This window comes from Lithobates pipiens, unplaced genomic scaffold (assembly GCF_037356315.1).
Source record: "Lithobates pipiens isolate NorthernLeopardFrog02 unplaced genomic scaffold, aLitPip1_a1.2 Scaffold_10, whole genome shotgun sequence".
Classification (NCBI taxonomy): Eukaryota; Metazoa; Chordata; class Amphibia; order Anura; family Ranidae; genus Lithobates; species Lithobates pipiens.
In genome coordinates, this window is record NW_027507686.1 from 170,151,826 (window position 1) to 170,176,896 (window position 25,071).

Genomic DNA, 25,071 nt, shown 5'->3' on the forward strand with positions numbered 1-25,071 from the left:
TTTAAAGCTTGTTTCAAATCATGTAAAATAAGACCTATGCTAAGACATGGCTTGGCACAGATAAAACATGTTACACATATAGGGTTTAATCTGCTTATATTTTGCCATCCCTGGTCCCCCCCCCCCCCCCATCACCATACCAATGTAATTTTTTGATAAAACATTTCCATTTTCATTACATTCTTTTATATTCCTGTTTAAATCATTTTTATTAATGTTTAAAAAAGAGTAAAAGTAACAAGAGCACTGTGCAGAGCAGCAAACAATCCTTGCACGCTCTATATAGACAATTGTACATAAGTGGGGGAAACAAAATCTTGGCAATTAGGTGGGTATTCACTAAGCTCACGAGTGAGCATTTGACCACCATCAGAAGTGAACCGAAATAACATATTTTGTGTTGGAACATGGGTATAAAACATCAAAACGATTGTGGACACTACGAATTGGTCTTCCATACGATTGGGTTATAGTGTGGGACAACAAAACCCAAGATATCAAGATCAAGACCATCTTAAATCGTAATCCCTGGAAGTAGGCCCAAAATGAAGTAAAGCCCACATCCAGCGACCACGGTTCACAAAGTATTACTCGTTGCCAAGCATTTTAACGGTTCCACAAAAGGGGCTCCAGACCCCAAAAAATGTACATCAAGAACTTAAAGAAGAAGAATAAGCTAAGAGGACATGATGCCGAGGCTGACCAAAGTTAGGGAAACAATAAAAGTAATAAAAAAAGTAGAAGCAAAAGTGAAGAAAAGAAATGGATCCGTCCGGGGATCCAGCATCCACTTATTCGTACTATAAGTTTCAGACGTTCAGAACATGTAAGTTTTCATTTTACGATCGCAATGTCTATGATGGGGCTTTTCCATGCTATCGCTATCGCGATTTTGGCTGCTAGAAATATAAAGTAGATGCTCGAATACTCGCATCTTTACTGATGTTGACCATTGTGACTGAAAAAATAAATGAATGAACCCTCATCCAAAAACGACAGACCTTGGGACATGACCACCACACATACAATGGTGAACCTATCTGGCCCCAGCCCCTGAAACAGGTAGCTGAAGTGCCTGGGTACATTTTTGACAGGCGCTCCGGCACTAAATACCATCTGGCGTGGACTTTGTAACTTGCCTCAATGAAGGCAACATTAGGGATCCCTTTATGGATTTGTGTACTCCATTTACGCCAGTCCTCCACCTCAGGGGTTATGGACAGATCCCTCTCCCATGTCATTGGTAAGATAATCTAGCAATGGATTCAACCAACATGTTTGTATAGGATGTAGACGCCCCCCTCGCAGAGCAGCATCCTGTATGCATCTGTTTTTGAACATGGTTCAGACTGCTAAGTCAGATCTTTCCTTCTGCAAAGAGTTGAGAAAGTGGTAAATTTGTTCCAAGTGGAAGCTCTCCCCGGGGGGCATCTCTAGACTGCCCGTGAAATAGGAGGGGGGGGCGTATGCCCCTATGATCGAAATAGTTGCCTATAAGGTACAATCCCACGTTCAACTGCCAGCCAAACCTTTCAGGTTTTATCCCTGGTGGGAACAGGGGATTCCCAAAAAAAGAGGAGAGCAAAAAGGCCATCTACTACAGCTTGTGTCCCACACATGTAATGAGTGGGAGAGAGTGGGGCACAGTATAGCTGTATGATATTTTGGTGGATACATACTTTATTTTATACCTAATGATGTCATGACTTGGTCTCTGTGCTTCTCTCTGCAATACAGGCAGGTCATGGCTGGCGGGAGTGGCTGTCCTGAAAACAGCAGACCACTCTAGGTAACACCTACATGTGATGCTGAGCATCCATGATTGAAATCCAGTGAATGAAAAGGGACAGTCAAGTCGGCGAGGAAAGGGAAAGATGATGCTGGATGTCTTTCAGCCAGGAAATGAGGTGAGCCCTGTGGGACTTGCTGCAGTTTCTAGTGTACACTGTGAGAAGCTCACAGTATCCAGTGACATCGGACTAAGCCTAGGTTCACATTGATTTGATTTGGCATGCGATCTGACATGTCAAATCGCATGCCAAATCAGGCAGCTATTGCCAGCAATGGCACCATACGAATCGGTGCAACGCAAAGTCGGCGCCGCACAAACCCCAAAAGTAGTTTCTGTACTACTTTTGGTGACTTCGGGAGGTGATTTGTATAGACATTTGTGCAGGAACCCACACAGATGCATGTCAAATCGCCTCCCGAAGTCGGACTGCATTGCCAGGTTGAATTCACACGATTTCAAACCCGCGCCAATGTGAACCTAAGCTAAAGCTCAGCACATGTTACAATCTGATTGCATAACTACTTTTAGAAAAGGTTCACACTGCCGCAACCAGAAAATTGCATGACTTAAGGTGCAGCTTTGCCACGTGACTTCATTGCCGCTTGCTTGCGACTTCATTAACAGATGTCAAAGCAAGTCATGATGAAGTTGAATCAAGGTAGTGCAGGAACCTTTTTTGTAGGTCGCACCGATCAGAACTGTTCCATTGCAGTTAATGGGGTACGACTTGTCATGCAACTTTAAACTCTCAAGTCGCATGACAAGTCGTGGCAGTGTGAACTGAGCCTTAGCCCTACCAACAACTGTGTAGTGCAAGGGCTTACCTGATTGGATATCGATTGATTGGATCCCTTGGGCTTGTGATGCCTCACCCTATGCTCTTGGGACTGTACTATCTCACATCTTACCAGAAAAAACTGTGGCATTCGCCTCCAGGTCCTTGACAAAAGCAGAAAGCAATTACTCACACATTGACAAAGAAGCTCTTGTGCTGATATGGGCAATTAAGAAGCTTCATCTTTACCTGTATGGTTGAGAATTCACCATACTGACGGACCATTAACCACTCCTTCAGATCTTTAGCCCTGACAAAGGCATCTCTCAGACAACGGTGTCGGCCCGCCTCCAACGCTATGCCCTATTCTTGGGAGCATACAGCTACAAAATCCAATATCCCGATCAATGACATTTTCCTGCTGGGCTCTGTGAGTGCTTTTATCCAGGTGGCAATCCACTAAATCTACATTTGATTGGTGTGGTCAGATTGTAACATGTATAGTAACCTTCAGTGCCGGTTCACACAGGGGCAGCCCGACTTGCAGCACAACTTTGCAAGGCGATCTGCACACGATTTCAATGGCGGCTTGCAAAATGACTTCTGTATAGAAGTCAATACAAGTCACCCTGACGTCGTCCCAAAGTAGTACAGAAACCTTTTTCTAAGTCGGAGCAACTTGAGTCGTTCTTATTAGAATGGTTCCATAGTACAGAATGGAGCGCAACTTGTCAGGCGGCTAAGTCGCCCCTGTGTGATCCCGGCAGTTAAGTGGAGTTCCACCCAAAAATGGAACTTCCGCTGTCTGGATTCTTCCCCCTCCTCCGGTGTCACATTTGGCACATTTCAGGGGGGAGGGGGGAGCAGATACTTGTCTAGTACAGGTATTTGCTCCCACTTCTGGCAAAAGATCGCTGCAGTATCTGCAGTGATCTACGCCATGATCGGCCCCTCCTCCATCTCCCCTGCTGTCTTCTGGGAGACATACAGGTCCCAGAAGACAGCAGGGACCACTCAGAATGGGCAGCACGATGTGCAGTAGGGAACCAGGCTGTGAATCCGGAAGGCTTCACTTCATGATTCCCTTACTAGCAATGCTGGTGCCTTCACCCAGAGCCAAGGGATGGGTTGGCTTCGGGTGAGGACATTGCGGGCGGCCTGGACAGGTAAGTGTTCTTATTTTAAAAGTCATCAGCTGCAGTATTTTGTTGCGGCTGACTTTTACCTTTTTTTTATTTTCTAGGTGGAACTCCACTTAAAGTACAGGAGAGGAGTCTCTACAATTGCGCAGAACTGATGGTAATACTGGCGTGCAGGAGCACAGTTTTCAATGACTGACATAGGACTGACAGGTGTCATTGTCCTCATATGGACTGAAATCGAACAGCCCATACAGGAGCAAATGTACCACATTTCTTGCCTGTACGATGCGGCGGACAGCTCTGCAGATCGAAGGGTTAATTTAGTTTTAAGCCGCAATGCTTCACGGATCACAAAGTTACATTCGTCGTACTTTACAATTCCAAGAGTAACCCACAGCATCCAATCACACATCACCTTTCATGTTATCAGACAATGAAGGGTAATTAGTGGCGGCTTGTTGTGGGTCACTCTACTCTGCACACTGTCATTGTCTAATATAAATAATGCTGCACAGTAATGTCACATGTCACCGGTGTCGCTCTGTGAGGTCAGGTAATAGCAATGCAATGATCACAGATGCAGCCTTACCGGAACAAGAGCACTGAGAGATCTACATGGCTTGGCAAGACATTCACAGGGAGGGTCAAAGGGATTTAAATAGTGCCCATGAATTAATAATGGAGCTGCAGCAGGAAGGAGTGCAGGCAGCAGCCCTACATCTACCCTGCTTCAAGGGGCATCTTACCTGCTGCTGGTACAGGTCCTTGTCACTGGGATGAAGCAGGCATCCACTCCTTGGTGTAGAAGAGATGTGTAAAGAGGAGACAGAGGGAGGAGGAGAGATCCAGGGAGGGAGATGTGTAGGAGAAAAGGAGCCCTGCCCCTACAGGAGACTCACAGCCAAAGGGGAGGGGGAGTGACACAGAGGAGGAGAGCCAAGGATGCCACTCATGGGTTGGAGAGCAGAGGATGGGCATACAAGGATACTGAGGACAGCTATGGAGCCCAGGGGTCAATCTGTAGAGAGGTTTAGTGGGTGACACCGGTCCTGACACCACTGTTTGTACAGCCAAGCCTGCACTGATGGGTTAATGCACACACTGCACACAGGAAAAAGGGGAAGTCTGTCATCATGTGCGGAAGTCAGCAGTTCAAGTTCATTTTTAGACAGTGAAATCTGCAGCCTCAGACAATCTGCCACTTGTTCTTATCGGCTGAGCTGGAAAATGCTATTTGACCCAATAAAAAGCCTGAGCTGAAGTCGCTTTACGGTGACCGAGAGCCAGGATTAGGAATCCCCCCCGGTAGGCTTGGGGCACCCCCTGCTGATGCCAGGTGGAGGTGCATGTTTCAGCGTAGGGCCCATTCAAACCGTCGCTGTAGAAGACACACATGGCGTTTCCTCAAAGTGCATGATGAGTTTTTTTTTTTTTTGACCATTTTTTAAGGCTCATTTAGATCAGATGCAATCAAACACATTTTAAGCGCAGGTTGAACGCATATGCAAGAAAAAAATGCCAATGAGGCTAGTTTACACCTTTGCGATGATTTCATGTGTGTTAAAAAAAAAGTACAGCATGCTCTTTTCCGCAAGTAAACATACTGAACACACAGCAAACACGTTTATCGTAACTGTAAAAAAAAAATAAAAACATGAAAAGGTAGGCATTTACACCACCATCCCTGTGTTCAGTGTGCAGTTCCGCATCATGCGTGTTTATATGCACATATAATAGATTTTTAGTAAGTTTGCCTCATGTTTGCAGTGCGTTTCTAGGAATTATTTTTATTATCTACTGGAGTTGCATTCACATGCGTTTATGGAGCGTTCATGCGCATTCACACGAGTTCCGATACATTTAAAACCGGCAAACACATTACAAAGGCATGTAAACACACATGCAGGACTGTACATGGAATGCGGGAATCGTATAAACAAGCCTGTAATGGGTATTTAAATGTAATGCAACACAAGATGTATTTAGCGTGCGTTTTACATGCGTTTTCTTCCTTTTTATTTTCAGCTATTCACTGGGAAATATGGACATGTGGCTTGAAATCACACTCATTAAAATGTCTATTGCATTTTAAGCGCATTTTTCATGCATTTCCATTGACTAAACAGCAATGCATGTTTTTACCAAACAACACAAAAGAGCAGTAATCGTGATTTTTTTGAAAACGCAGCGCACTGATGTGAACAGCTTCATAGATTATAATGGTAACTAGTTTTCATGCCTTTTTAGCACACATGAACCAGCATTGTAGCACACATAAAACACAATGGTGTGAATGGGCTCTAAGCATTCACATCTGCACATTGTGGTGCGCTGTATATGTGTGTTGGGATCATCAAAATAGCAGGTTTTTCTTATTTTGGCACTCTTCATCTTGTTTTGCCAACAAATTGAACCTATTCTTCAGGTCGTAAAGGTTATCCTGAAGGAGATATTTACAAAAAGACAGGCAAAAAGACAGGCACCACTGTCTACAGCACATACGCCGTAGACAGCGGCACGCAGGTGCACTGAGCAGGCCGCAGATCACTGCAATATGCTGCTCGTGTCGGCTCCCGTGCGCATGCGTGGGAGTGACGTAATCGCGGCTCCGGCGAATCACAGCGCCAGAGCAGCGAGACCCGGAAGTCACTCCCGGATACATGGCAGCGGCGAAGATGAAGACGAAGGACCGCTTCGGGGGCTTCGTTCTCAGGTAAGTTATTCATAATGAACTAGTATGCTATGCATACTAGCTCATTATGGTGAAATAATAAAAAAGGTGCAGTGCTTAGATTATATATATGACAATATCTATATAATGTTTTACCAGTGTAAAAAATATATAATAAAATACAATCAACTTTAATAGTGATAAAAAAAACTCTGCATAAATTAACACTATTAATGATTCTATGTTTTAGACAACACTATATCCAAATATACAAAAAAAAAATTTTTTATACGCATATCCACCAAAGTGAACGTGTTAAGAGTCCATAAGTGAAACAATATGGTGACAAAGTGCAATATCTTGAGAAATTAAGGCCCATACACACGATCAGACTTTTTGACAACAAACATGCAAATTAGCTGTTTTGGAGCAACATCCGACCGTGTGTACGCTCCATCGGACAAACTTTTTTGGTTTTCATTCGAGTTTTGTTGGCTGTGCGAATGGACAAACTTTCTGGCAACAAAAGTCCAATGTAGCAAAGTCTGATTGTGTGTACAGAAAACCATAGGACTTTTGTACAAAGTACAAACAGGCATGCTCAGAACCAATGCAAACTATCAGACAACAATACAGAAGTTGACCAAAGGTGGCGGTAAAGAGCAGAAAAACCACCTGATTTGGTGAAACTTGGCTGAAAAAGTCCTGCTGTGTGTATGCAATACAAGTTCAGGGCCGACGCCCTTTGTACAAAAATCCAAGGGAAAGTTTGTACAAAGTCCTATCGTGTGTATGAGGCTTTATAGTGACTTCAGTGAATGCTTTGCAGAAATCCACCACCACTTGAGAGGAGGCTTACCAGATGTTATGGACCCAGTTAGGTATATACCTAGTGAGTCACACGAGTTTATTGATGTAAATCCACACAAAAAAACAGCTGGCGAACTTGTAACTTCTCATGGGTACCAGAGTAGACAGAGAGATGACCCAAAAATAGATGAAATGACTATCCACCTTTTGGGGTGACTGAGGACAGACATTCTTCCACGTATGTTATAGGCCAAAAAGAAGTAACCTAGCTGCTGGGGCTAGGCTACTGGCCCAGGGGTCTGGCTGCTGGGGCCAAGGGTCTGGCTTCTGGAGCTGGGCTGCTAGTTCTGGGTCTGGCTGCTGGGGCCAAGGGTCTGGCTGCTGCAGCTGGGATACTGGTCCTTGAGTTTGGCTGCTGGGAGCAGGGGTCTGGCTGCTGGAGCTGGGCTGCTAATCCTGGAGTCTGTCTGTTGGGGCCAGGGGTGTGGCTGCTGGAGCTGGGCTGCTGATCCTGGAGTCTGGCTGCTGGGGCCAGGGGTCTGGCTGCTGGTAACCCTAAAAAAAAGGAAAAAAATAAAAAGCCCCTAATCCTTTAAAGTATGAATACCAGCATAGTGCTGTTGCAGTGTGATTTGTCCCTTTCTATGTTCTAAAATACCTGGTTGATTCTGCTGTTCCTGTGTCACCCTAGGTAAACTGACCACGGCAATATGGCTGCTGATCCATGATACCACAGTCAGTTTACATGCCTCCACCATCCTGCCATCTCTTCCTCTCCCCCTCTCTCCCGGCTTGTTAGCTCAGTCTGTGTAGTGAGAGCCATCTCCTCCCCACCCCTCTTGCTGCTATTTCCGTTGCAATACATAACCACATTAGTTCTATCCTCTCTGTTTTACGAAGAACTAAAGTACTGTGTAAGTTTCTTTAAAATTATAATCCTTAATACCTACTTTCACAGCTCCGATCTGTGGTCACATGACCTTCCTCTGCTGGCAGGCTGACGTCAGAGGGTAATCTCAGCCCTCCCGCCACTCTCCTTAGATCGGGCAAGGAGAGCGGAGGGGGGTCACGTGACTGCAGAGCAGCAGTGAGAGAAAGGTATTTAGGATTATAATTAAAAAAAAACTGACACACGGTACTTTTTGAATATGTCTTTTAGCATCAAATGTCACAAATGTCTATGTCACTTGTAGATTATTTTTCTTACAATTCATGATCCAGTAATTCCAATAGTCCAATAATTTGGCAATCTTTTTAAATCCCTTGCCAGACTCTAACACCTATAATTTTCTGAGGGTTTTAAACTGGCTATACAGGGGCCAGCCGAATTTTAATCCAACCATCTATGGCTGGTACTGTTTGAGAGCAGATGATCTACTGATCAGCTGCTCACGAACAGGTTTGCTGCAAAGATTTAGTTCAAGCTTAGAGGTTAGCACTTCCGTCTAGCTGCACTAGGGTCATTGATTTGACTCCCAACCACATCACTACTTGCCTGGAGTTTGCATGTTCTCCTTGTTTGGATTTCCACTGGGTTTTCGCACACACTCCAAAGACATGCTGGTAGGTTAAATGGCTCCTGTCTGAATTGGCCTTAGTAAGCAATTGTATGAATGTGGGATAGGAACCTTAGATTGTAAGCTCTTTGAGGGTGGGGACTGATGTGAATGTATAATAGAGAGGAAGTAAAGCCTGCCAAAAAAAAAACAACAAAAAAACACCCTGCAGGACAAAGGCATAATGAGCTAGTATGCATTCTAGCGCATTATGAATTATGTACCTGAGATCGAAGCCTCCAAAGTGACCCTCGTTAACGTCCTCCATGATACCCAGGTATCGCTGCTCCGGCTATGTGACTGGCCGGAGCAGCGATGACATCACTCCGGCGCATGCGCAAGGAAGACGTCAGTGACAGCATGATCACCTTCACCAATGGCATGCTCAGTGCACCTGCGCCGTTGTCTACGGCGTGCATGCGCCGTAGACATCTGTGCCTGTTTTTAGGAAAATATCTCCTTAACTGTGTAGGTTAAGGAGATATTTCTTGCACCTACAGGTAAGTCTTAATCTAGGCTTACCTGTAGGTTAAAGTGGTTTGTAAGGGTTTACAACCACTTTCAATTAATGTCGCTATATAAGCACCTGAAATAAATAATTTAAGCAGTGGTATAGTCATGCCTGATTCCGAATGATAGCAGGTGGGGTTTCTGATCATGTGATTGCTGTCAGCAGTAACTTGCTTAGGGAGAAAATCGTGCTTAATAAAATGAATAAAACCAAAAACAGGCAAACCACAATAATAAGCTGCAACTCTACTGTGTGATCTAGGCACAATATGTAAACATATATAAAAAACAGAGTCGGGCTAACAATTGGAATAAAAAGCACAATAAAGTGATTCACAATGTAGATGAAAGGGTTCCACAGTATAAAGTCCAAAGAAAATATCATAAAGGTAAGGTTCTCACAGGTGAATCAAGATAGAAGTCAAAAATAAGTTGTTACGATGATATCTTATGTGATACCCAATAGTAATATCATGCAGACAGCATCCATTCCCATGTGCAACAAGCCACAAGAATCCCCGCCACCTTAGATGGAAAAAATGTCTGCTTACCAGCAGTACTGGACCTCTTTTTTACAGGAGGCCAGTAGCGCTTTTGGCTGAACACCCTGCCAGGGCCTTTAGAGGATGTTCCAGTGAGATTCTATTGGGTCACAGAAAGAATCATCTGGTTGTAATCCCCATATTGTCAGGCTCAAAAACAAAAGATGCTCCACATTATTAAAAAGAGTAGAATCGTACTTACAGTTATGCTGAGAAAAAAGTATGTTTTAGACCCCTTTCACACTGAGGCACTTTGCAGGCGGTATAGCGTTAAAAATGGCGCCTGCAAAGCGCCCTGAAACAGCAGCTCCATTAACTTCAGTGTGAAAGCCCGAGGGCTTTCACACTGGAGTGGTGTGCTGGTAGGGCATCAGAAAAAGTCTTGCCAGCAGCTTCTTTGGAGTGTACTAGGAGCGGTGAACTCACCGCTCCTAAAGCGCCCCTGCCCATTGAAATCAATGGGCAGTGCTGCCATACCGCTGGCTAAGCACTACTGTAGTAGAGCTTTGCAGGCGTTTTTAACCCTTTTTCAACCGCTAGCGGGGTTAAAAGCACCCCACTAGCGGCTGCATAGCGCTGCAAAAACGACGGTAAAGCATCATTAAAAAGAGCGTTGTTTTATCACCGACGCCCGGTGCAGCTCAGTTTGAAAGGGCTCTTAAAATCTTACTGGTGGGCATTTAAACAAATACCTGCACTTCTGGGACTGGTAGTACGTGATGGCATCAATGTGTCATCCGCCCCACACGTTTCGTCACAAACTGCTGTCGTCCTGTGGCACGTTAGTTTACATGCCGGCCAGCGAAATTTTTAAACGTGCTTTTTTCTCAACTGTAAGTGCTATTCTACTTTTTAATAAAGTGTTATTAGATTTTACACTAGGTGGAGCATCTTTTGTTTTTGAGTCTGACAATATGGAGATTACAGTTGGATGATTCTTTCTGTGGCCCAATGGAATCTTGCATGAATATCCTCTAAAGGCCCTGGCAGGGTATTCTGACGCTACTGACCTCCTGTAAAAAAGGTCCAGTATTGCAGGCATTTTTTCCATCTAAGGTGGCTGTGTTTCTTGTGGCTTGTAGCGCATGGGGATGGACACTGTGTGCATGATATTCTAATTGGGAATCACCTATGGAAAAGATACCATCATAACTTATTTTTTACTTCTGTCTTGATTCACCCATTGAGAATTCTTACCTCCCAGAGCTGTCAGTGTGCTGGGAGAGTGCAGTGAGCACCCTCTTAGCACAGAATAGTTATGCACTGTAGACATATATGTGCATATGGGCATTATAGACAGCTGGCAAGAAATCAAAAATTGCTAAAAAATAAATTGAGGTTGTGCCTTCTTTATGATCCCTCTGGAGTTTCATCATCAAGGTCAGATTTTCATCAGAGGATGCTGTAGGCACATGCCCTTGCGTTCCTATCCTAACCTGGTTTATAAAATAATAATATATTTTTTAAATTACCTATGTGAAATTTCTTTTCCTACTGGGGAAAAAATATGTGACCAATAATTATACAGGGAAAATTTGTCTCTGCCATCTATCTATGGGCACCTGCCTGACCTCCTAACGGTAAATTTGACCCTGTTCACCATAGAAAGCTTTGCCAGGGAATACAATCCCAATCAGTGTTTGCACATGATTCATTTTACAAATAATTGCCAAAATGCTACATCCATGATAGGCATTTGGAAAGTGTTTTAGTGGAATTTTGTTTGGAGTGTTTGTAAAGTTCTATGGATACATCATTGAATATCAATGGCAGCCAATAGAACACAGCAGTGATGAAGAGATTGGAGGACAAGAACCACAGGATGTGGTGGATGACATAGGCATCCAACACTCCTGGAAGTTGCCAATGCTGGAAAATCTGAGAAGGTAGAGAAGTGGGTATAATAATACCTCTTCTATTGCAAGTTGCTTCTGATCAAGATTTTTACAGTGTTGCTTTGAGGAGCTAAATTACATTTCAGTAATATTTCAGTTTGACTTTTCCATACCTAATATTTAAAAAATCTAAGATGTTCATGTGATACGTATCCCCTGATGACGTCAGCTTCTGACAAAAAGTGTAGGGGCGTGGCCTACTGAAGGACATCAGCACACACCACTTGCTTTCCTTGTTCCAATGCTGGCTGATGTTTGATATCACTTGTTTTCTAAGTGGCGATCTATGTAACTGCAATACTTTATTTTATGTTTTGTGTAGATTTTACACTGTGTGCAGGCCCTTTTTCTTGCATATGATATCATTTAAGGGAGGAGAGATTCGGTGATAAACTTTTTGGGATTCTGTGTCATTGAGAATCTGACAGCTTCCCAAAGGAGCCCTATGATCATCTCATGGTCATTATGACCGCTGCTAACCAGAGGGTCATAGTCTTTTAGTAAGCGGCTTTGGGGTTCTATTTTACACACGTGGTGGATATATACAGCGTTCTCTTCATTTTGGGAGACATGTTCTGTTTTCTTTCAACTTTTACTGGGATATTTTCACTCTACAATTGGGTGCAGTGTGCACTGTTCATAGTTTGGATGATTTGCTACTAATTTTCTGTGTAACTCATAGGGGGTTATTTACTAAAGGAAAATACACTTTTTGCGCCACAAGTGCACTTGGAAGTGCAGTCGCTGTAGATCCAAGGGGTATATTTAAGTAAAATAAAAAACAGCATTTTAGCTTGCACATGATTGGATGATAAAATCAGCAGAGCTTCCACTCATTTCAGATCAACCCCTTAGATTTAGAGCGACTGCACTTCCAAGTGCACTTTGACTCCTTTCACACCACACCGCCGATAGCGTGGGTGGTAAAACGCCGCTATTTTTAGCGGCGTTTTACCGCCGAATTTGCGGCGCATTTCGGCCGCTAGCGAGGCGCTTTTACCCCCCGCTAGCGGCCGCGAAAGGGTTAAAACCACCGGCAATACGCCGGCGGTATTACAGCGCTGCCCCATTGATTTCAATGGGGAGCAGCGGTGGAGGAGCGGTAATCACACCGCTCCTTCACCGCTCCAAAGAAGCTGCTGGCAGGACTTTTTTCTGACGTCCTGCCAGCGCACCGCTGTAGTGTGAAAGCCCTCTGGCTTTCACACTACAGACAATGGTGCAGCTTCTTTAGGGCGTTTTGCAGGCGCTATTTCTAACGCTATAGCGCCTGCAAAACGCCCTGGTGTGAAAGGGGACTTTCAGTGCAAAGTGGATTTGTCTTTCGTAAATAACCCCCATAGACTTATGTTTACACAATAATTGATTATACACGATTTATGGACTTTGAATCACTATTATAAATTTTATAGGATTGCACAAATATTGCTGACAAAATACCGCCTATGATCACATGTTTGGGATGAATTGTTGTGTCATATTTTTACAATTTGCACATCTGTATCTGTATATTATAAATTTTATAATTTTTTTTTTTAGATTTGTACAATATTAAGCATAAAGCGCTGCCTACATATAAACATGTGATGCAGAAATGAGCCATGATTGGATAATGCGATGATGACCTGCAACAGCAATGCTGTTTGTGAACTAAAAAATCCAAATTATGCATGGTATTGAATACACTGTGTGTAATGATCCTGCTCCCTGTGCTCAGATGATTCTGGTATCACTACAGAGCTAACATCTACTTTTGATCATAACAGGGAAGACACAGCAGGGTCACAAAATGTGAGAATGAAGCTGTTGATGTAGTACTGCTGCCCCCTAGTGTCAGATGGACTAACTGCTGTTCTAATTGACAGCTACAGCGGAAGTTTAGGTATGATCTTCATTGCTTAGTTTCATTTGTCCAGCTTGGGCCAAAGTAAGTATGCATACTCTCTTATACCAGAGCAATCCCTGTGTAGGCTGCAATAAAGATCATACCTTCATTTCAGCTTTGCGACAGCCTGTCAACCCCATAGAGTTTAGTGTGCCCATCAAGTGCTATGACTATACATGCATTTTTGGGTGTTTTGAATGTTTTTATTTAAGCCAATGGAAAGCTAATTATCAGGTAAAGGGAAAGGCAAGGAATTGTGTAGAAAACACAAGTGTTATGTGCATTTTCAGGCACTTTCCTTCATATCTATAGGGACCAAAAATGTGTGATCCTGCCCCCCAAAAAATTCATGTAATTTTTCAAGTGATGCAACACCCAGGTGTGAATGGACACCATTGAATATATTACATACACTCCCCGTCTGCTTTAATAGCTACACCTGTTCAAGTGCTTGGTAACACAAATAGCTAATCAGCCAATTACATGGCAACAACTTAATGCATTTAGGCAACTAGACGTGGTGAAGACTACTTGCTTAAGTTCAAACCGAGCATCGGAATGGGGACGAAAGGGGATTTAAGTGACTTTGAACATAGCATGGTTGTTTGTGCCAGATTGGCTGGTCCGAGTATTTCAAAAACTGCTGATCAACTGGGATTTTCACACACAACCATCTCTAGGGTTTACAGAAAATGGTCCAAAAAAGAGAAAATATCCAGTGAGCGACAGGTACATAGTGGGTGAGGTTAAAAAAAGACACAAGTACATCAAGTCCAACCTATGTGTGTGATTGTATCTCAGTTACATTGTATATCCCTGATAGTTTTTTTAAACTATCAATGCTCCTCGCTGAAACCACCGCCTGTGGAAAGGAATTCCACATCCTAACCACTCTAATGCTCTGTACACACGGTCGGACATTCCAATGACAAAATCTGTCGGGTTTTTTCTGACGGATTTTGGCCCAAACTTGTGTTGCATACACACGGTCGCACAAAGTTGTCAGAAAATACAATCGTTCAGAAGGAGATGACGTAAACCATGTACGATGAGACTAAAAAGAGGCCAATAGCCAGTAGCTTTCGTCTCGTAATTTATTCTGAGCATGCGTGGCACTTTGTCCGTCTGAATTGTCTACACACGATTTGGAATTTAAACGATCAGATTTTGTTGTTGGAAAATTTTAGACCCTGCTTTCCAACTTTGTGTGTCGGAAATTCCGACGGAAAAAGACCGATGGAGCCCACACACAATCGGATTTTCGGACAACATGATCTGATCGCACATTTTCCATCGGAAAATCTAACCGTGTGTATGGGGCATTACAGTAAAGAACCCTCTTTGCAGTTTAAGGTTAAACCTCTTTTCTTCTAATTTTAACCACTTTCAGACCGGACCATTTTGCTGGTAAATGACCAGAGGTCTTTTTACACTTTGGCACTGCGCTGCTTTAACTGGTAATTGCGCGGTCATGCAATGTTGTACCCAAACAAAATTTGCGTCCTTTTCTTCCCACAAATAGAGCTTTCTTTTGATGGTATTTGATTGCCTCTGCGATTTTTATTTTTTGCGATATAAACGTAAAAAGACCGCAAATTTTGAAAAAAAATGATATTTTCTACTTTTTGTTATTAGAAAAATCCAATAAACTCAATTTTAGTCATACATTTAGGCCAAAATGTATTCAGCCACATGTCTTTGGTAAAAAAAAAGTCAATAATTGTATATTTATTGGTTTGCGCAAAAGTTGTCACATCTACAAACTAAGGTACGTTTTCTGGAATTTACGCAGCTTTTAGTTTACGACTGCCTATCTCATTTCTTGAGGTGCTAAAATGACAGGGCAGTACAAAACCCCCCCAAATGACCCCATTTTGGAAAGTAGACCCCCTAAGGAAATTGATAAGAGGCATGTTGAGCCCATTGAATATTTTATTTTTTTGCCTCAAGCGATTGAATAATGACAAAAAAAAAATTTTTTTTTTTTTTTTACACAAAGTTGTCACTAAATGATATATTGCTCACACATGCTATGGGCGTATGTGAAATGACACCCCAAAATAAATTCTGCTGCTTCTCCTGAGTACGGGGATACCACATATGTGGGACTTTTTGGGAGCCTAGCCGCGTACAGGGCCCCGAAAACCAAGCACCGCCTTCAGGCTTTCTAAGGGCGTAAATTTTTGATTTCACGCCTCACTACCTATTACAGTTTTGAAGGCCATAAAATGCCAAGATGGCACAAAACCCCCACAAATGACCCCATTTTAGAAAGTAGACACCCCAAGCTATTTGCTGAGAGGCATGTTGAGTCCATGGAATATTTTATATTTTGCCACAAGTTGCGGGAAAATTACAAACTTTTTTTTTTTTTTTTTTTTTTCACAAAGTTGTCACTAAATGATATATTGCTCATGCATGCCATGGGCATATGTGAAATGACACCCCAAAATAAATTCTGCTGCTTCTCCTGAGTACGGGGATACCACATATGTGGGACTTTTTGGGAGCCTAGCCGCGTACGGGGCCCCGAAAACCAAGCACCGCCTTCAGGCTTTCTAAGGGCGTAATTTTTTGAGTTCACTTCTCACTACCTATTACAGTTTTGAAGGCCATAAAATGCCAAGATGGCACAAAACCCCCACAAATGACCCCATTTTAGAAAGTAGACACCCCAAGCTATTTGCTGAGAGGCATGTTGAGTCCATGGAATATTTTATATTTTGCCACAAGTTGCGGGAAAATTACAAACTTTTTTTTTTTTTCACAAAGTTGTCACTAAATGATATATTGCTCACGCATGCCATGGGCATATGTGAAATGACACCCCAAAATAAATTCTGCTGCTTCTCCTGAGTACGGGGATACCACATATGTGGGACTTTTTGGGAGCCTAGCCGCGTACGGGGCCCCAAAAACCAAGCACCGCCTTCAGGCTTTCTAAGGGCGTTACAGTTTTGAAGGCCATAAAATGCCAAGATGGCACAAACCCCCCCCCCCAAATGACCCAATTTTAGAAAGTAGACACCCCTAAATTTAGGGGTACACTAGTGAGACTAGGTAATAAATGGCGGGTGCCCTGAAACTATAAAAAAATAACTAACCAACCAGCGTCACCTGTAACAGTTATATGGTGATCACTGGTGAAAGGGTTAACTAGGGGGCAATCAGGGGGCTTTATGCGGTAGTATATGGGGGTCCCTGGCGCTATAAAAAGCTGCGGCGAACCTAAATACCTACCTGCCTAACTAGCGTCACCTGTGACACTAATACAGCGATCAGAAAAACGATCGCTTATTAGGCTGGGTTCACACTGGAGCGATGCGGGAACGCCACGAATGCGCGGCGGGTTCCCGCATCGCATGCCTCCCGGCGGCAGTTCACACTGCCCTATGCGAACTGCTGGGAGTGTCAGTGAAATGTTAATGACACCCCCAGATCAGTTCGCATATCGCAGTGCGATCTGCAAACTTGGATCGCATGGTGTGAACACCCATGCGATCCGATTCTGCTGCGGACCAAAAAAAGGGTCCCGTGCGAGTTTGCGGTGGGTGCGGCGGGTGCGACACGAATTCAGCCATACTATCTGTATAGCTGAACTCGAATCGCACAGAGATCGGATGTGATTTGCACTGCAGTGCGGTGCGAATCACATCCGTTCTCATAAACCGCTGCAATGTGAACCCAGCCTTAGTGACACTGGCGACGGGGGGTGATCACGGGGTTAAACCTTTATTGGGGGGGTTAGGGGGGTACCTTAGAACTAAAGGGGGCTAACCCTAACTGCCCTAACAGTTATTAGTCACAAATGACACCTGCCGGGTGATCAGGGGGTTAAACCTTTATTAGGTAATAAATGGCGGGTGCCCTGAAACTATAAAAAAATAACTAACCAACCAGCGTCACCTGTAACAGTTATATGGTGATCACTGGTGAAAGGGTTAACTAGGGGGCAATCAGGGGGCTTTATGCGGTAGTATATGGGGGTCCCTAGCGCTATAAAAAGCTGCGGCGAACCTAAATACCTACCTGCCTAACTAGCGTCACCTGTGACACTAATACGGCGATCAGAAAAATGATCGCTTATTAGGCTGGGTTCACACTGGAGCGATGCGGAAACGCCGCGAATCCGCGGCGGGTTCCCGCATCGCATGCCTCCCGGCGGCAGTTCACACTGCCCTATGCGAACTGCTGGGAGTGTCAGTGAAATGTTACTGACACCCCCAGATCAGTTCGCATATCGCAGTGCGATCTGCAAACTCGGATCGCATGGTGTGAACACCCATGCGATCCGATTCTGCTGCGGGCCAAAAAAAGGGTCCCGTGCGAATTTGCGGCGGGTGCGGCGGGTGTGGCGGGTGCGGCGGGTGCGGCGAATGGCTGAACTCGAATCGCACAGAGATCGGATGTGATTTGCACTGCAGTGCGGTGCGAATCACATTCGTTCTCATAAACCGCTGCAATGTGAACCCAGCCTTAGTGACACTGGCGACGGGGGGTGATCACGGGGTTAAACCTTTATTGGGGGGGTTAGGGGGGTACATTAGAACTAAAGGGGGCTAACCCTAACTGCCCTAACAGTTATTACAGTCACAAATGACACCAATGCAAAAAAAAAAAAAAAAAAAAAAAAAATGACATTGGTGTCACTGTGACTGGGGGGGCAGGGGTAATTGGGGGGGTGATCGGGGGGTAAAGGGGGGGTGTGAGTGTGCCTGGCATGTTCTACTGTGTGTGGGATGTGTTGGTGCAACTCACTGATCCGCTCTCCTCCGTGTCGGAACGAAAAATACCGACACGGAGGAGAGAATACATCACTTCCTCTCCTGTGTTTACATTACAGGAGAGGAAGTGATGTCACCGGGGATTTCCATTCGTCGGGAGCGATCGCGAGGGGGTGGCCATGAATGAATGGCCGTCCCCTCGTCCGGGATCGCTCCCGAACGAAAACCGACCGCCGCAGGCACCGGGCGGGGGCCCGATCGGGCCCCCGACCCGCGGGAGGCAAATCACGTACATGTACGTGCTTATGCCTGCCCGTGCCATTCTGCCGACGTACATCGGCGTGAGGCGGTCGGCAAGTGGTTAATGAGTGGCCACATGTCTTATTAAACTCCCTTCCACGGAAACGTTTTATCCCTATTGTGAGGTCACCAGTACGGTATTTGTAAATTGAAATCATATCCCCTCTCAAGCGTCTCTTCTCCAGAGAGAATAAGTTCAGTGCTCGCAACCTTTCCTCATAACTAATATCCTCCAGACCCTTTATTAGCTTTGTTGCCCTTCTTTGTACTCGCTCCATTTCCAGTACATCCGTCCTGAGGACTGGTGCCCAGAACTGGACAGCCTATTCCAGGTGAGGCCGGACCAGAGTCTTGTAGAGTGGGAGAATTATCGTTTTATCTCTGGAGTTAATTCACTTTTCAATGTATGCCAATATTTTGTTTGCTTTGTTAGCAGCAGCTTAGCATTACATGCCATTCATCTACTAGGACCCCCAGGTCCTTTTCCATCCTAGATTCCCCCAGAGGTTCTCCCTCCAGTGAGTGGATTACATTCATATTTTTGCCACCCAAATGCATTATTTAAATTTTTACACATTAAACCTCATTTGCAGTTGTGTGGATGAAAATGCCTTGTTGTTGTTAGAGGTCAGAGGAGAATGAGCAGACTGATTTTAGATAATAGAAAAGCAACAGTAACTCAAACAACCACTCGTTACAACCAAGGTATGCAGAATACCATCTCTGAACACACAACACATTGAACCTTGAAGCAGATGAGCTGCAGCAGCAGCAGAAGACCACACCGGGTGCCGCTCATGTCATGACAGGAAACTGAGGCTACAATTCACACAGGCTCACCAAAATTGGACAATAGAATATTGGAAAAACGTTACCTGGTCTGATGAGTCTCAATTTCAGTTGCAATATTCAGATGGTAGGGTCAGAATTTGGCATAAATAACATGAAAGCATGAATCTATCTTGCCTCGTATCAACGGTTCAGGCTGGTGGTATAATTGTGTGGGGGATAATTTCTTGGCACACTTTGGGCCTCTTAGTACCAATTGAGCATCGTTTAAAGGCTGTTCTGTTGCTGACCATCCCTTTACCTTCTGATGGCTACTTCCAGCAGGATAATGCACCATGTCACAAAGCTCAAATCTTCTCACCACTGGTTTCTTAAACATGACAATGAGGTCACTGTACTCCAATGGCCTCCACAGTCACCAGATCTCAGTCCAATAGAGCACCTTTGGGATGTGGTGGAATGGGAGATTCACATCATGGATTAGCAGCCGACAAATCTGCAGTAACTGCCTGATACTATCATGTCAATATGGAGCAGAATCTCTGAGGAATGTTTCCAACACCTTGTTGAATTTATGCCAAGGAAAAATTAGGGCAGTTCTGAAGGCAGAAGGGGGTCCAACCCGGTACTAGCAAGGTGTCCCCAATAAAGTGGCCAGTGAGTATATGTATATACTCATATATATATATCTTGGTATTGATGATGAGCATTGAGGGCTTTGGGAATGTGCTTTAATTGTCACTGTGTGAACTGCACCTCCCTGATATAATCTTGGGAATTAACAAAGTAGTTTTCTGGTGCAGATAACTGGCATGAGACCACATTAACAAACAGATGGACCTATTTCAGAACAGAAGGATGCAGACAAAGCCTCCCTTTTTTTTTTTTTAACAGAAAAGTTTATTAGACAAATTAGCATTACATTTCAATTATCTACAACAATTAATTACAGTACATAGATCATCAATAGTGTGCATCTTATCCGTGGATTATAAACCAATAGCTGCTTGCCTGTGCCAAGCAGATCTAGGAGAGACGGCTATATCTAGTAACAGTCACTAGCCAGTCCTCTAGGTTTCTCCCTCAGCTCCCAACCATGGTTTAGTGCAGGATTCGAATAAACGGGGGGGGGGGGGGGGGGGGGATAGGGGAGCAGTAACCAATAGGTGGGGGCACTATATTACTCACTCAAGTGAGAAAGAAGCGCTAATACTTATAAGTGTAAGATTACGAATAAAAAAGAATAATATATATATATATATATATATATATATATATATATATATATATATATATATATATATATATATATATATATATGTGGTGAAAAACCTCATACACAAAAAATAAATATGAGTAAAGTAATAATGCAATAAATAAATTAAATTAAACCAAACAAGTGTCACTGAAAAGTGTACACGTGCAAATAGCAATTAAAGTGCTAATAACTGCAGCTGGACCTAGTAGTATTCAAATAATACCAACCAGTGGGAAATAAAATCAATATTGGTCCTGCGCAAATACAATGTGTAATAATAAAAAGTGCTACGTGCTTAAAATAAATAAATAAATATATGGAAAGTGAGTTCAAGATTTAGTCCATATAGCAAGTCTTTCAATATAATTCAACAGCACCAGAGGTATTCAGCAAGGAAAGATATGGGCTCCCAGAACTCTCACCTCTACTTCTGGAAAAAAGGGCACATCAAATAAAATAGGCAGCCTCCGTTCTCTCTTTAACCAGCAGGGGGTCCTCAGCAGTAAATATCTCCCAAATTATGAACATCCACAACGGGCCACCAGAGGGCCATTCATTCCTGTAATAACTGTACTGTGGTATAGGCAGCGGTCTCCACAAACATATGCCACTCCATATAGTCACATAAAGGAAAAGAAAAGGCTCCAATAGTGCAGTATTTTTAGTAAAAACGAGCAGTTTAATTTATTAAAAAACGAATAAGACTCTCACATTTGAAAAAAGTTAAACAGCACACAAAGAAAATGGTGTGCTGGCGTCTTCCGCCAGTCTTACGTCACTTCCGGTATTGCGACGGCCACTCCCTACGCGTTACGTCAATCACGTGACTTCATCAGGGGGTCATAATTGGCCAACATCACACTCCTTAAATACATCACAACAGGAAGTGCCATTAGGGCCATCTTAGTTATGGTTACCAAGGAGAATATATGGAAACCGGAAGTTTGAATTCCGCCATCTTAAATATGGTAATCCCAACATTATAGAGCATATTGATGTATGGGCAACAATCATTTGTAAATAAATATCAATAAGATGGCTCCTTTATCCAAAAATATGATAAAAAGGAATCATAAAACGAAACTATATTCATTTTAAAAGGTCATAGTCAAGGAACAAATATAAATGTCCTAGAAAAATAGAAGTAAAAATACCTCGACCAATATAATCGAACTAACTGATATTCAAAGAAGATTTTCATTATTTAATAAAAGCAAATAAATAAAAATAAAAAAAACAATAAAAATAAAAATAAAATAAAGATGAAAATAAAAATAAAATAAAGATGAAAAAAAAGAGGTAATTTAAAAAATTAAAAACACATACTAAAAAATAGAGTTGCATACCGGAAATGAAGTATGACATCAAAAAATATATATATGAATCAAATACACAGATACCATATCACATAAATCAATCCCCAAAAGGTATTACAATACCCTGAAAGAGGGAAAGTTATATGTATCATGAAAAAAAAAAAATTTTTTTCATGAAAAAATATATCAAAAATTGCTCAAAAAACAGTTCAAGTCAAATTCAACATTAAAACCTTCAGGGGTGAAAGTTCTCATAATGTATATCCATCTGGATTCTTTTTGGCAAATGGTTCTGATCTTGTGGCTGCCTCTCCATGATGGATTATATCTTTCAATACCCCAAAATTGTAAGTGAGAGGGGTCCCTATTGTGTACTAAATCAAAATGTTTAGAAACACTATGTTTAGGAAAACCTTTAACAATATTTTGTATGTGTTCCTTTATTCTTACTTTCAGGGCCCTCTTAGTTCTTCCTATATACTGCAAGTTGCAACTACATTGCAAACAATACACAACCCCTTCAGTATGACACCCAATGAAATCACGAATAGTGTATGTGTGTCCTGTAGTGGTAGCTGAAAAATCTGATCTTTTACGCTGAAATTTTTATGAATGATGGCAGGACCCCTCTCACTTACAATTTTGGGGTATTGAAAGATATAATCCATCATGGAGAGGCAGCCACAAGATCAGAACCATTAGTCAAAAAGAATCCAGGTGGGTTTCGCCATCGCAATACCGGAAGTGATGTAAGACTGGCGGAAGACACCAGGACACCATTTTTCTTCGTGTGCTGTTTAACTTTTTTCAAATGTGAGAGTCTTATTCATTTTTTAATAAATTAAACCGCTAGTTTTTACTAAAAATACTGCACTATTGGAGCCTTTTCTTTTCCTTTATGTGACTATATGGAGTGGCATATGTTTGTAGAGACCGCTGCCTATACCACAGTACAGTTATTACAGGAATGAATGGCCCTCTGGTGGCCCGTTGTGGATGTTCATAATTTGGGAGATATTTACTGCTGATGACCCCCTGCTGGTTAAAGAGAGAACGGAGGCTGCCTATTCTATTTGATGTGCCTTTTTTTCCAGAAGTAGAGGTGAGAGTTCTGGGAGCCCATATCTTTCCTTGCTATACGAATACGTTTTTAATTACTATTCCTCTGAGTTAAATCTATCTGAATACCTCTGGTGCTGTTGAATTATATTGAAAGACTTGCTATATGGACTAAATCTTGAACTCACTTTCCATATATTTATTTATTTATTTTAAGCACGTAGCACTTTTTATTATTACACATTGTATTTGCGCAGGACCAATATTGATTTTATTTCCCACTATATTACTCAAACCTGCTGTCAAGAGGCACAGGTCGGGGGCTCTTCTGATTTCCACTTCAAGAAAATTTCCCTTCTGCCATAGTACAGTGAGAAGGTCGGGCATAGTTTACTAGACCTATCTTCGTCCACATCTTCCATATGGCTCAGTAACAGAATACTTGGGTCAAGCTGTATATTTTCCCCAGTTATGTCTATCAGTTTAGAGGCCATGGCTTCCCAATAGGGTGGGAGCTTCGACAGGACCAGACCATGTGCCAGAATGTACCTATTTCTTGCTTACACCTTTGGCAGTTGGGGTCTCTTTGCGAGTAGATACGTGCCAGCCTCTTTTGTTTATAGTAGGTCCTACGAAGAAATTTAAATTGTATGAATCTATCTCTCACTGCGATCATAGATGGAATATAAGAGGAGAGGCACTCCTCCCACTCCTCTTCATCCAGGGGTGGGATATCAGCTTTCCTGTCCCATGTTTTAGAAAGCTTGGTGTCGTACTCCACAAGAAGATAAAGGTATAAGGATGAGAGAGGATGTCCCATTTCCCTAGAAATCAGGAGGCGCTCTATAGAGTCTGACTCTAATGTTAAGGATTTAGGGAATTGGGCCTCAAAGGCATGTTTCAGCTGCCAGTACTGAAACTGGAAGGAGTGAGAGAGAGCGTAGGATCGTCTCAGTTCTTGGAAAGGCATCAGTCTACCCTCAAGGACTATATGTCTCAAGGTGATGATCCCCTTCTTTGCCCAGAGGGATGGATCCAGGATACTATTCAGATGGGGCAACATAGGGTTACCCCACAGGGGCATGTGTAGTTATACCTGGTCAGGGAGCCTGTATATTGTCTGGGCCCCCTGCCATACCTTCACTGTGGTCCACATGAGGGTCGTCATGCAGGGTTTGGCCCCAAGACCCCGAAATGGCAAGTTACTTAAGGCTGCATAAGAACCCAGAATTGCCGCCTCCAAGGTGACCGCTGGGTTTTGTCTAGGCTGGGAGAACCACCACCTCATGGTGACCAGGACAGCCACCCAATAATAGAGTAAAAAGTTTGGGAGTGCCAGTCCCCCTCCAGCCAGAGGGAGGTACAGTACCTGTCTCACCACCTAGGGAGGCCTCCCAGCCCACACAAAGGATATCTGCAAACTCTCTAACCTTTTGAAGAATGACCTAGGGATATGTGAGGGGAAAGCCTCCCTTTTTAAAGTGGTTCTAAAGGCTCAAACCTTTTTTACCTTCATGGATTCCATCCATGAAGGTAAAAAACCTCCTCTGTGCAGAAAACTCGCCCAAACTCGATCCAGTGATGTGCATGAGAGCTTGGGCTCTCTGAGAACTCTCCCTCCTCAGTGGCTGAGACAGTAGCGGGAGCCATTGGCTCCCACTGCTGTCAATCACAGCCAGTGAGCCAATGAGGAAAGAGAGGGGTGGGACCGGCCATGGCTCTCTGTGTGAATGGACACACAGAGCTACAGCTCAAAAACAAGCCTGCTTGGGTGCCCCCATTGCAAGCTGCTTGCTCTGGGAGCACCCGACAGAAGAGGAGGGACAAAAGCGCCGGTGGGGGGCCTGAGAAGAGGAGGATCAGGGCTGCTCAGTGAAAAACCACTGCACAAAGCAGGTAAGAATAACATGTTTGTTATTAAAAAAATAAAAATAAAAAATCAATAAAGAAATCCTTTACTATCACTTTAATTAGGTTAAGGATGTTCTCTGTTTTCTCAGTTTAGAAGAGTAGTGCAGGCTTTATGTCTGCACCACTCTTTGTTAAA

The 25,071-nt window shown here is 43.2% G+C and overlaps 1 protein-coding gene across 1 annotated transcript in view; it reads right to left on the bottom strand.

Annotated features, from left to right (window-relative positions):
- Window positions 1–4,730, bottom strand: part of SLC25A22 (solute carrier family 25 member 22) — a 163,344-nt gene extending 158,614 nt beyond the window's left edge. The window contains exon 1 of the mRNA XM_077459810.1: window positions 4,456–4,730. The gene's annotated coding sequence lies outside the window, so the exon portion shown is untranslated. The remainder of the gene's footprint in view (window positions 1–4,455) is intronic.
- Window positions 4,731–25,071: the final 20,341 nt, after the last annotated feature.